Source organism: Salvelinus alpinus, chromosome 4, assembly GCF_045679555.1.
Source record: "Salvelinus alpinus chromosome 4, SLU_Salpinus.1, whole genome shotgun sequence".
Lineage (NCBI taxonomy): Eukaryota > Metazoa > Chordata > Actinopteri > Salmoniformes > Salmonidae > Salvelinus > Salvelinus alpinus.
In genome coordinates, this window is record NC_092089.1 from 68,644,359 (window position 1) to 68,654,164 (window position 9,806).

Consider the following 9,806-nt stretch of genomic DNA (forward strand, 5'->3'; position numbering starts at 1 on the left):
AAACCTTTGAAAATCTCTGCAAGGGGGACAGGGAGGTGGGGAGGGGGAAAAACAACAGAATATAAGATAAAAAGAAAAGTAACATCCATTCACATTGAGGGGAAGGAGAAGCTGCACTAACCCCTAGTACACACGTACACCCTGCACTAACCCCTAGTACACACTTTCACCCTGCACTAACCCCTAGTACACACTTACACCGCTTACCGATAACCGCTTACCTAGCGATTCTGAGCCTCACCAGAATGTGTGTACCCCAAATGTTTTGTTGTTGTTGATATTTAAACAGTGATTTACATTTACATTTTAGTCATTTAGCAGACGCTCTTATCCAGAGCGACTTACAGTAGAGTGCATACATTTTATTAAATTTTTACATACTGAGACAAGGATATCCCTACCGGCCAAGAGCAGACGCTCTTATCCAGAGCGACTTACAGTAGAGTGCATACATTTTATTACATTTTTTTACATACAAAACCAGTGATTTTTACCAGTGATCAGTAACTTCCTTGCCATATAGCATAACATACAACCTTCAGATGTACATTTAAATGTAACTTATAGTATCTGAGCCCAAGACTAAATCTCTCAGAGTGGTTACCCTGGTTACTTTGGCGTTCTGTAACACTTCAAGTATGTTGATTAATTTAGGATAACCTCAAATGATTCAGTCAGCAGGCCATTAAAAGGATATAAAACTCAGTTTAAAATACCAACAGCGAACAGATGTTTGTACATAATGTAATGTGCCGCAATACACAATAGCCCCTTTCAAATCACACAAATCAACCCCCTCTTATTGCTAAAAGAACATGAATATGCAGGTCAATAATCATTCCTTTAACTTGTATGTCCTCTAGTGGATTTAGTTGGTATGACATGTACAGACGTACATTTTTATACCCTGGTGCATTATAAATATTCTTTGAATATCATTACACTGTTCTCATATATACATGCACACACAATAGGGGTCACCAGTTTAGCATTTAGTATTCACAATGTTCTGGTCAGAGGTGAGTGAAAGCAGATTGGTTAATAAAAAATAAAAAATAAATCACAAGGACTGCAAGCTTTAGTCCAGTACACTCATTCCCTTGATGGCATTTTCAGTGATGAGAACTTCCCTTAAGAATATGTCCCTACTCACTCAAGGGTTTTTCTTTATTTTTGCTATTTTCTACATTGTAGAATAATAGTGAAGACATCAAAACTATGAAATAACATATGGAATCAGGTAGTAACCAAAAAAGTGTTAAACAAATTAAAAAATATTTCCTATTTGAGATTCTTCAAATAGCCACCCTTTGCCTTGATGACAGCTTTGTACACTCTTAGCATTCCCTCACACAACTTCACCTGGAAGGCTTTTCCAACAGTCTTGAAGGAGTTCCCACATATGCTGAGTACCTGTTGGCTGCTTTTCCTTCACTCTGCGGTCCGACTCATCCCAAACAATCTCAATTTGGTTGAGGTCACGTGATTGTGGAGGCCAGGTCATCTGATGCAGCACTCCATCACTCTCCTTCTTGGTCAAATAGCCCTTACACAGCCTGGAGGTGTGATGGGTCATTGTCCTGTTGAAAAACAAATGATAGTCCTACTAAGCCCAAACCAGATGGGATGGCGTGTCGCTGCAGAATGCTGTGGTAGACATGCTGGTTAAGTGTGCCTTGATTTCTAAATAAATCACAGACAGTGTCACCAGCAAAGGAGCCCCTCCTCCATGATTTATGGTGGGAAATACACATGCGGAGATCATCAATTCACCCACACTGCGTCTCAGAAAGACACAGCGGATGGAACCAAAAATCTCCAATTTGGACTCCAGACCAAAGGACAAATTTCTACCGGTCTAATGTCGTGCCCATGTTTCTTGGCCCAAGCAAGTCTCTTCTTCTTATTGGTGTCCTTTAGTAGTGGTTTCTTTGCAGCAATTCGACCCTGAAGGCCTGATTCACAGTCTCCTCTGCAGTTGATGTTGAGATGTGTCTGTTACATTTATTTGGGCTGCAATTTCTGAGGCTGGTAACGCTAATGAACTTATCCTCTGCAGCAGCGGTAACTTTGGGTCTTCCATTCCTGTTGCGGTCTTCATGAGAGCCAGTTTCATCATAGCGCTTGATGGTTTTTGCGACTGCACTTGAAGAAACTTTCAATTGACTGATCTTCATGTCTTAAAGTAATGATGGACTGTCATTTCTCTTTGCTTATTTGAGCTGTTCTTGCCATAATATGGACATGGTCTTTTACGAAATAGGGCTATCTTCTGTATCTCCCGGGTGGCGCAGTGGTCTAGGGCACTGCATCGCAGTGCTAGCTGCGCCACCAGAGTCTCTGGGTTCGCGCCCAGGCTGGGCTGGGTTCGCGCCCAGGCTCTGTCGCAGCCGGCCGCAACCGGGAGATCCGTGGGGCGACGCACAATTGGCATAGCGTCGTCCGGGTTAGGGAGGGTTTGGCCGGTAGGGAGGGTTTGGCCAGTAGGGATATCCTTGTCTCAGTATGTAAAAAAAAAAAAAAAAAAAATGTAATAAAATGTATGCACTCTACTGTAAGTCGCTCTGGATAAGAGCGTCTGCTCTTGGTCGGTAGGGATATCCTTGTCTCAGTATGTAAAAAAAAATGTAATAAAATGTATGCACTCTACTGTAAGTCGCTCTGGATAAGAGCGTCTGCTAAATGACTAAAATGTAATGTAAAATGTACACCACCCCTACCTTGTCACAACACAACTGATTGTCTCAAACGCATTAAGACGGAAAGAAATTTCACAAATGTACTTTTAACAAGGCACACCTGTTAATTGAAATGCATTCCAGGTGACTACCTCATGAAGCTGGTTGAGAGAATGCCAAGAGTGTGCAAAGATGTCATCAGCATCTTTGAAGAATCCCAAATATAAAATATATTTTGATTTGTTCAACACTTTTTTGGTAACTACATGATTCCATATGTGTTATTTCATAGTTTTGATGATTTTACTATTATTCTACAATGTAGAAATAGTACAAATAAAGAAAAAACGTGGAATGAGTAGGTGTGTCCAAACTTTTGACTGGTACTGTATATATAAACAAATTATTATAATAATAATAAAACACCTGGTTTTCTGAGCAAGTGAAGTGAGTTCGGAAAAACTGAAAGTATTCATTTTAGAAATAGTTTTCACAAACACAAACTTTATATATCCGAACTCCAAATCAAATAGTATTCGCAAAAATAACATGGTCACTGTGGCAGGTTTTATTTTGATTGCCGATTTTCTGCATTTCTCAAAAGTCCCATCAGGTAGCCTGATTTCAGATGTGTCCATGTAAACAGGAATATTATGGAAATCGTTCTTCTTGCCAAGCATGTAAACGTTTTAAACAAACTATTATATTAACCTTACTATCCACAATAATCATATTATTGTGTGCATGTAACCATACTTTCTCTCACTCTCCCGTGGAACTTTTCTGTCACCTAGTGCACAGTCCTCTCCTTCTGTCTCTGGTAGTCTATGGGAAACAGGAAGTTACATAACAACCATTCAACAAAAACTTCACAGGTTGCAGAGGTATAAAGCATAAATGACACCGTATACAGTAGATACAATTTAGGCACTTTCTTAATATTACATGGCGGATCAGGTGAAAGCAACGCTTACTGTAGAGAAAGAAGCGCACCCTCATCAGAATCTCCCTGGCAGTCTTCAGAATCTCTACAGCCTGAGAGGAGAATAAACTATTTCTATGAGAAATGTATTCCAAAAACAATTAACCTTTTTTTAAACACAAGTTAGTGTTGAGGTTCAAAATGAAGTAATGAGATTTATCAAAAGGTGTAGTGTTGTGTCTATAGTGTTGTATGGTCTACAGTACATCACTGACCCTCGAGTGCTCTATGTCCTGGAAGTCCACCTCATTGACAGACAGCACCTGATCTCCCTCCTGGAGCCCTGCCCTATGGGTGTCCGAATCTGGGACCACCTAGCAACATACACACAAAGAGATTAAGGAGAAGGGAGATTACTGACAAAATGAAAAAGCAAAAACATATATTTAAAAACAATGAAAGTGTCTGAAAAGTGTAGGCTAGCTAGATCAGCACTCATTGGGCAGTTGCACCAGTCTCAGCCTCAGCCTCTCTCTTTCACACACACCTTGGAGATGAAGATGTGTAGCTGGGAGGCCTTTCCCCCACGGATGTTGAAGCCTAGCTGTGCCCCTGGAGGTTTCTTCAACATATAATGGTGCGTGGCAGGAACTGGGTCAGCTCATTGTTGTAGTCAGGATGGTGGATCCGCTACACCGACAGACAGGACACAGAGGGAACATCATTGAAGATCTGAGGTGGCAGTGAACTAGACTGGCTGTTGACAGTGTTATGACAAGGTATGGATGTCATCTCAGGCTCATACCTCCTGAGGGGCTATCCATGCTGCGGGACTCTCATAAGAAGGTAAAAAGACCACAGGGAGTTGGTAGTCATCATATGGGATCTTTTGGTCCATGGTTTCAAAACCTATTGGTCCAAAAAAGACATAGCCAATGATAATTTCTGCATGCTATAGTCTCCAAAACAAAATGTTACGTTTGTTAGGAGGCTGTGTGGAATAGGAGGGTTTAATTGAGGAACAATTACCGGTCAGGTGCGCTCCATGGTTTTTGCGTCCCTGATTAATTAACGAATCACAATTTTGGGGTGCACCTGGCATTTGGGGGGGGCTTCAATTGGATGGCCAAGAGGATTTTCAGGATTGGAGATGGGGACAGGAAGATTGGCGGAAAGTGAGAATGAGTGGGTTACAGTGGCGAAGAAAAAGGGAAACGAGAAGTTAAGCTATGTTGGAAAATAGGAAACCACTAGACTCGTTATTAGTCAGAGTGAGGGTTTTGGATCAATGCTACTTGGGAAATCCGTTTAACGTCTCCAGGAAAATCTGGAATGTGTTGGAGTCGGTGAAAGTCACAAGAAGTGGTCTCATTTAGAAATTTTTGTTCATTTGTGGTGCAGAAGAAGTGTGTTTATAGACAAAAAATATATATCTGAGTGGAATGTTTCCTGTATGTAAATAAAGGCAGAGGATATTACTGAAGATATTGATGGAGTGGTTGGTGCACGTTGACTGACCTGGAAAAAATAAGTTCACTTCATTCATGCTACTGTACTTTGAGGAAGAGTCTCTCTCTTCTCATATAAAGTTAGGATTCACGAAATACCCTGTAAGAGCTTTTGTGCACAAGTCCCTTCAGTTTCATGAATGTAAAAGATTTGGCCATGTGTCAAGTGTGTGCAGAAGGGAAGAGTATCGTATGCCAGATGAAGTGAAATGCTACAACTGTGGAAGTCAACATGCGCCTGAATTCCTGGGGTCCCCTGTTAGGGTGAAGGAGAATGAGGTGGCAAGGGTAAGGCGTGTCCAGCGTGTCTCCTATCTGGAGGCGGTAAGATTGAAAGGAACGATTGGCGGGGAAGAAACAATGGTAGTTCTCATCAACCGAGGGATAGTGAAATGCTACATGTTAAAAAGGTGGGCTTTGTATTATTTATTGCAATGGTCATAAACTGAACAGCACAAGCGGAGAGAAGAAGTCTAAGAAAATTGGAATCATTGTGAAATGCTGCTGAACGTTTATTGGGTCTTCGTGAACTCACAGCCGAGGCCATGCAAAAAATCCTGTCGGTGAATGTTCCGCCATGACAGGCCTTTGATCCTGTGTAGGGATGTATTTTGAAGTGGAATGAGATTGAAGAAGTGGGATGGGTTTTCTTAGTTGACATGTTTAATTTTGTATGATGTCGTTTTTCCCCATTTCCAGCAATGTTTTTGTTGTTGTTTCTTATTCAATACACCGTCCAGCTGATGGCGGTAATACACCATTAACATTGGATGCCAACCGCCGTTGAACCCCATCGAAGAAGAAGAATAATATAAAGAAGATGATTTCCAGAGATTTGATTCTGGGCAGCAGAGATTACAGACGCACGGAAGACAATTTAGCTGAATACACAATATGCTAGTATTCACAGGAGGTTTGCCTTAACAATGCAATTTCTCAAGCAATAAGTGGGTCACTAAATGTATTGAATAGGGACTCGAATCAAATTCAATTCCAATAACGTTACGAGCTCAGCCATTATTAGTAGCAGCATTTTTCATGATAGCAACAGCAACCTGTTCTAACATTTGTTGTTAGCTAGCTACAGTAGCAGGTGATGACAAAATACTGCAAGTGTAGTAAATCAACTACAGATTACATTAAATGTTACAATGAATCCAAAACCTAAACAGTTATTTTATTGTCATGGCCTCTAGCTAGCTACAAATAGCAACAACAAAGATCTTACCAGGCTAAAAAGACAATTTCCCTTTCAAACAAACGCCCTGCTGGCGCATTATAATCATCGATGCAATGGATGCGCATGTGCACTTACAGAGAGCCCCGCTATAATATATAGACTCCATAATAAGAGTATGAAAGTAGTTTACATAGAACACAATGAAATAAATACAAGCATATGATATGTTTCATATTTATTTCGAACGTGGTCAAGTGCTCAGTTAAGATGCCGAGATTCAGTGTATGTGTCCATAACATCTGCTCCAGATATAAGATATCAGCCTATGTTGCTATTGCACTTCAAGGTGTAGCCTAGCAGAGGACTGTAGTGGTCTGATGTGAGAATTAATCGTAATATCTCTGTAATTACATGTATTATGCCCCTATGGGATTCAAAAAGTTCATATAGGGATGTTCCCCAGTAGCCAGATGACCCCCATATTTAAAATACACCAATTAGGCAAAACTCAAAATATAAACTGAACAGATATAGATTAAATGCAATAGCCCTATCATCTCTGTATACCTCCTGTGAAAAACCCAGGTGTCTTTTTCCTTTGTAGCCTACATGTTCATCTTGGCCAATAGTAGATTAGCAAGTTATTTGTGAGACAATTTCCAACAGAAATAGAGCATGACATGCATTCTGTCGCGCTTTAAGTGTGGTTAGGTAATGTTGCTGAAAGGGATTTAAGTCTCAGTAACAACTTCCACATGACACATTTTAAATCGTGCTCAGTTCCCTTAAGCTTAATTGAACTGTTTTCGGAGCAGTAGTATTGACCTATAGTTCTGTATGAAATAGTGCAGACATCGCATACAGAAGCCCTAACGGTGTTCTAACACTATTAAAGGGATATTACAAATTACAGAATGACATATTGGTTTCCTTACCCTTTAAGCAGTCTATGTACAATGTATGACAGCACTCCATGCTTTGTTAGCATGTGGAAACCGTGCCAGGGAAACCTAACCAAAGCATGGATTGTTGTCTCACCTTGTCCATGGACTGCTTACAGGGTAAGGAAACCAAAAAATCCTGTCGAAGTGTCGTTTTGTAATTTGGGTGAACTATCCCTATATAGGACTATCCATATATGAACTGTCCATTTATTTAGTCTATTGATGAGTTAGGCAATGTGAAAAACGTTTCTGCCTCTACCCCTAGACATGTACATTCTAATTTACCAATAGTATTAAAAATGCGCTCAAAGCATTTATCTGCAATTGTAGGCTACGTACGTTCAGGCGACTTGCCTCCCTCCGCATACCCCTCCCCGTAATACTTTAGAAACTTGCACCCATTCATTATCATTCATTTACATTCCGGGCACGGATTTCCACAAAGAACGGGAGTGGATGACAGAACAACAGACACAGAAAAGAGGTAACGAAATATAGTGGACTGGACTAGAAAAAGTTGATGAACAGAATATCACCGGCTGTTACAGTGTTGCAACACTACAAGAGAGACGCACACATTATATTATCTCAAGGTATGATGCACCTCACTCCTTTTACTAGCCTATTGTATTTTAATGCCTTGTCAAATTAACTCAAATTGATTAATATATCTACATATTTCAACTAAATTGATTGACTGGGTTAAACACTGAGTTTGAAAAGAGATAGTTATTCATGCTCAATGGTCAATTGTTTTTAAACTTTGGTCAAATGAGGAGAACATGTGAAATGTCCTGTAATTGTAGATACAATACTTTATGTGGTTCTGATGCAGACAGACCACATTCTAAATAACAAAATTCACTCAGTACAGGGTTTACCACAGAAAGGGTTCAATATTAGGCTTTCTGTCACTCACTTTTGTATGACATTGTATTACCTTTTTATGTCAACATGAGTGAGTTAACTAAATATTTTTAACTTCAAATCCAGGACAGTTAAGCCACATTGAGGGATGCAATGGAAATGGACTTAAATGTGGTAACAGGACATTGTTACAATAAATTGTGAGACATTTCATTCTATTTCCTGATTTTAAAGTTAAGTTCTCAAAGGTGGAACAATCAGGTTTAGATCAAACTCGTCCCAATATGTCTCAACTTTCTCACCACCATAGTTTGAGAAAGTCATTATTGCTTAATGTGATGACAACTCTCAAAACATAACATCTTTTGTCATGCCCAGGATCTTATGGATCATTACAACATTATAAATGTTGATGTGAAAAAGGGCATTCATGACTCCATTTCAAAGTTCTATTTAGAAAGGTAGGTGATAAACATGTTGGAATCTTGGCTCAATTTTTTTTGCTTCACCTTATCTGTTCTGATCAGTAACCCTTCCTTATTACCGTGTTGAATACCTGACTACCTGTGCCTACCCTCGCCTACCTAGCAAACATTGATATGCTATGTACATTTTTTGCCAAGTCCCAGTGCTTGATGTGGGCCAAGTTGTGAATCATGCCTTCTCACACTCGCAACACTGCTGAGTTTGTCTTGGCCTTGACATTACTATTGTTAAGAGTAAATGCCACAGTATACAATTGTTTCAGAAACAGAGATGTTTCTTCTAACAAATATGTATTGTTTTTTAGGCCCATGCTTATCGGAACACTCTCCCTTTTGATTGTCAGACGTTTTTTATTCCATGTGTTTATTTATTCGTCTTGTAATGGGGACATTTAAGACCACTAAAGTTCGTATTTAGTTCAGAGGGATCAACACAATGCTTAGCATTTGGGGATTTTCTGTAATACACATCATTTCAAGTGATCTGTTTGTGGCATTCAGTGTTGATGGTCACTAGACTTGATACTGAATGTTATGGATGGTTCCTCAAAATCTGTTGATAGTGATTGACGCCAGACTGTATGTACAAGGACTGAGAACACACTGATTATTCACTGTTGTATTGTATTATGACATACTGTGGAGACTGTATGATTCTGTAGCAGCTGACAAAGTCTCTTTTTCAAGGGAGCCCTGGCCAAGAAGTGGTAGGTTTAAAGGAGGTTTCCACCAAGCATCCTGAAATTCACTTCTGTGCCTACATTCTTAGTCTGTAGATTTGTAGGCATAGACAACTTACATTACAATGGCAAATGATCTGGTTTCCTGCTCAGATTTCTCTTGACCCTCACTTCTTTCCCGTTGTCGACCTGCTCAGACATGTTCCTGTGATCATATGGTTCTCCTCAATCCAACCTGATTTTTAGAGAAGGGCTTTCCCTCAGCACAAAATACCTTCACACTATTTCATACTGGCCCCTATCTATACGTGTTGACTTTTCTTTCTTTCTCTTAAATACTTATTTTGGATTATGGACTTGTCGACCAAATACCTATTCAAACAAAATGTGTCAGGTCTGAAGTTTGCTTAACACACCTCAGCCCTTGACCAACAGTATACATTTGATTATCTGATACATATTAATGGCGAAAATCCCCAAACAAATATAATAACTGACCAAGTACATTTGGCTTGTTTTTACAATCGGCTAATAGTTATTCA

General features: G+C 39.8%; 1 pseudogene; it reads right to left on the reverse strand.

The window, feature by feature from the left end:
- Positions 1 to 3,162: 3,162 nt before the first annotated feature.
- On the reverse strand, positions 3,163 to 7,600 carry LOC139574255 (PDZ domain-containing protein 11-like; annotated as a pseudogene).
- Positions 7,601 to 9,806: the final 2,206 nt, after the last annotated feature.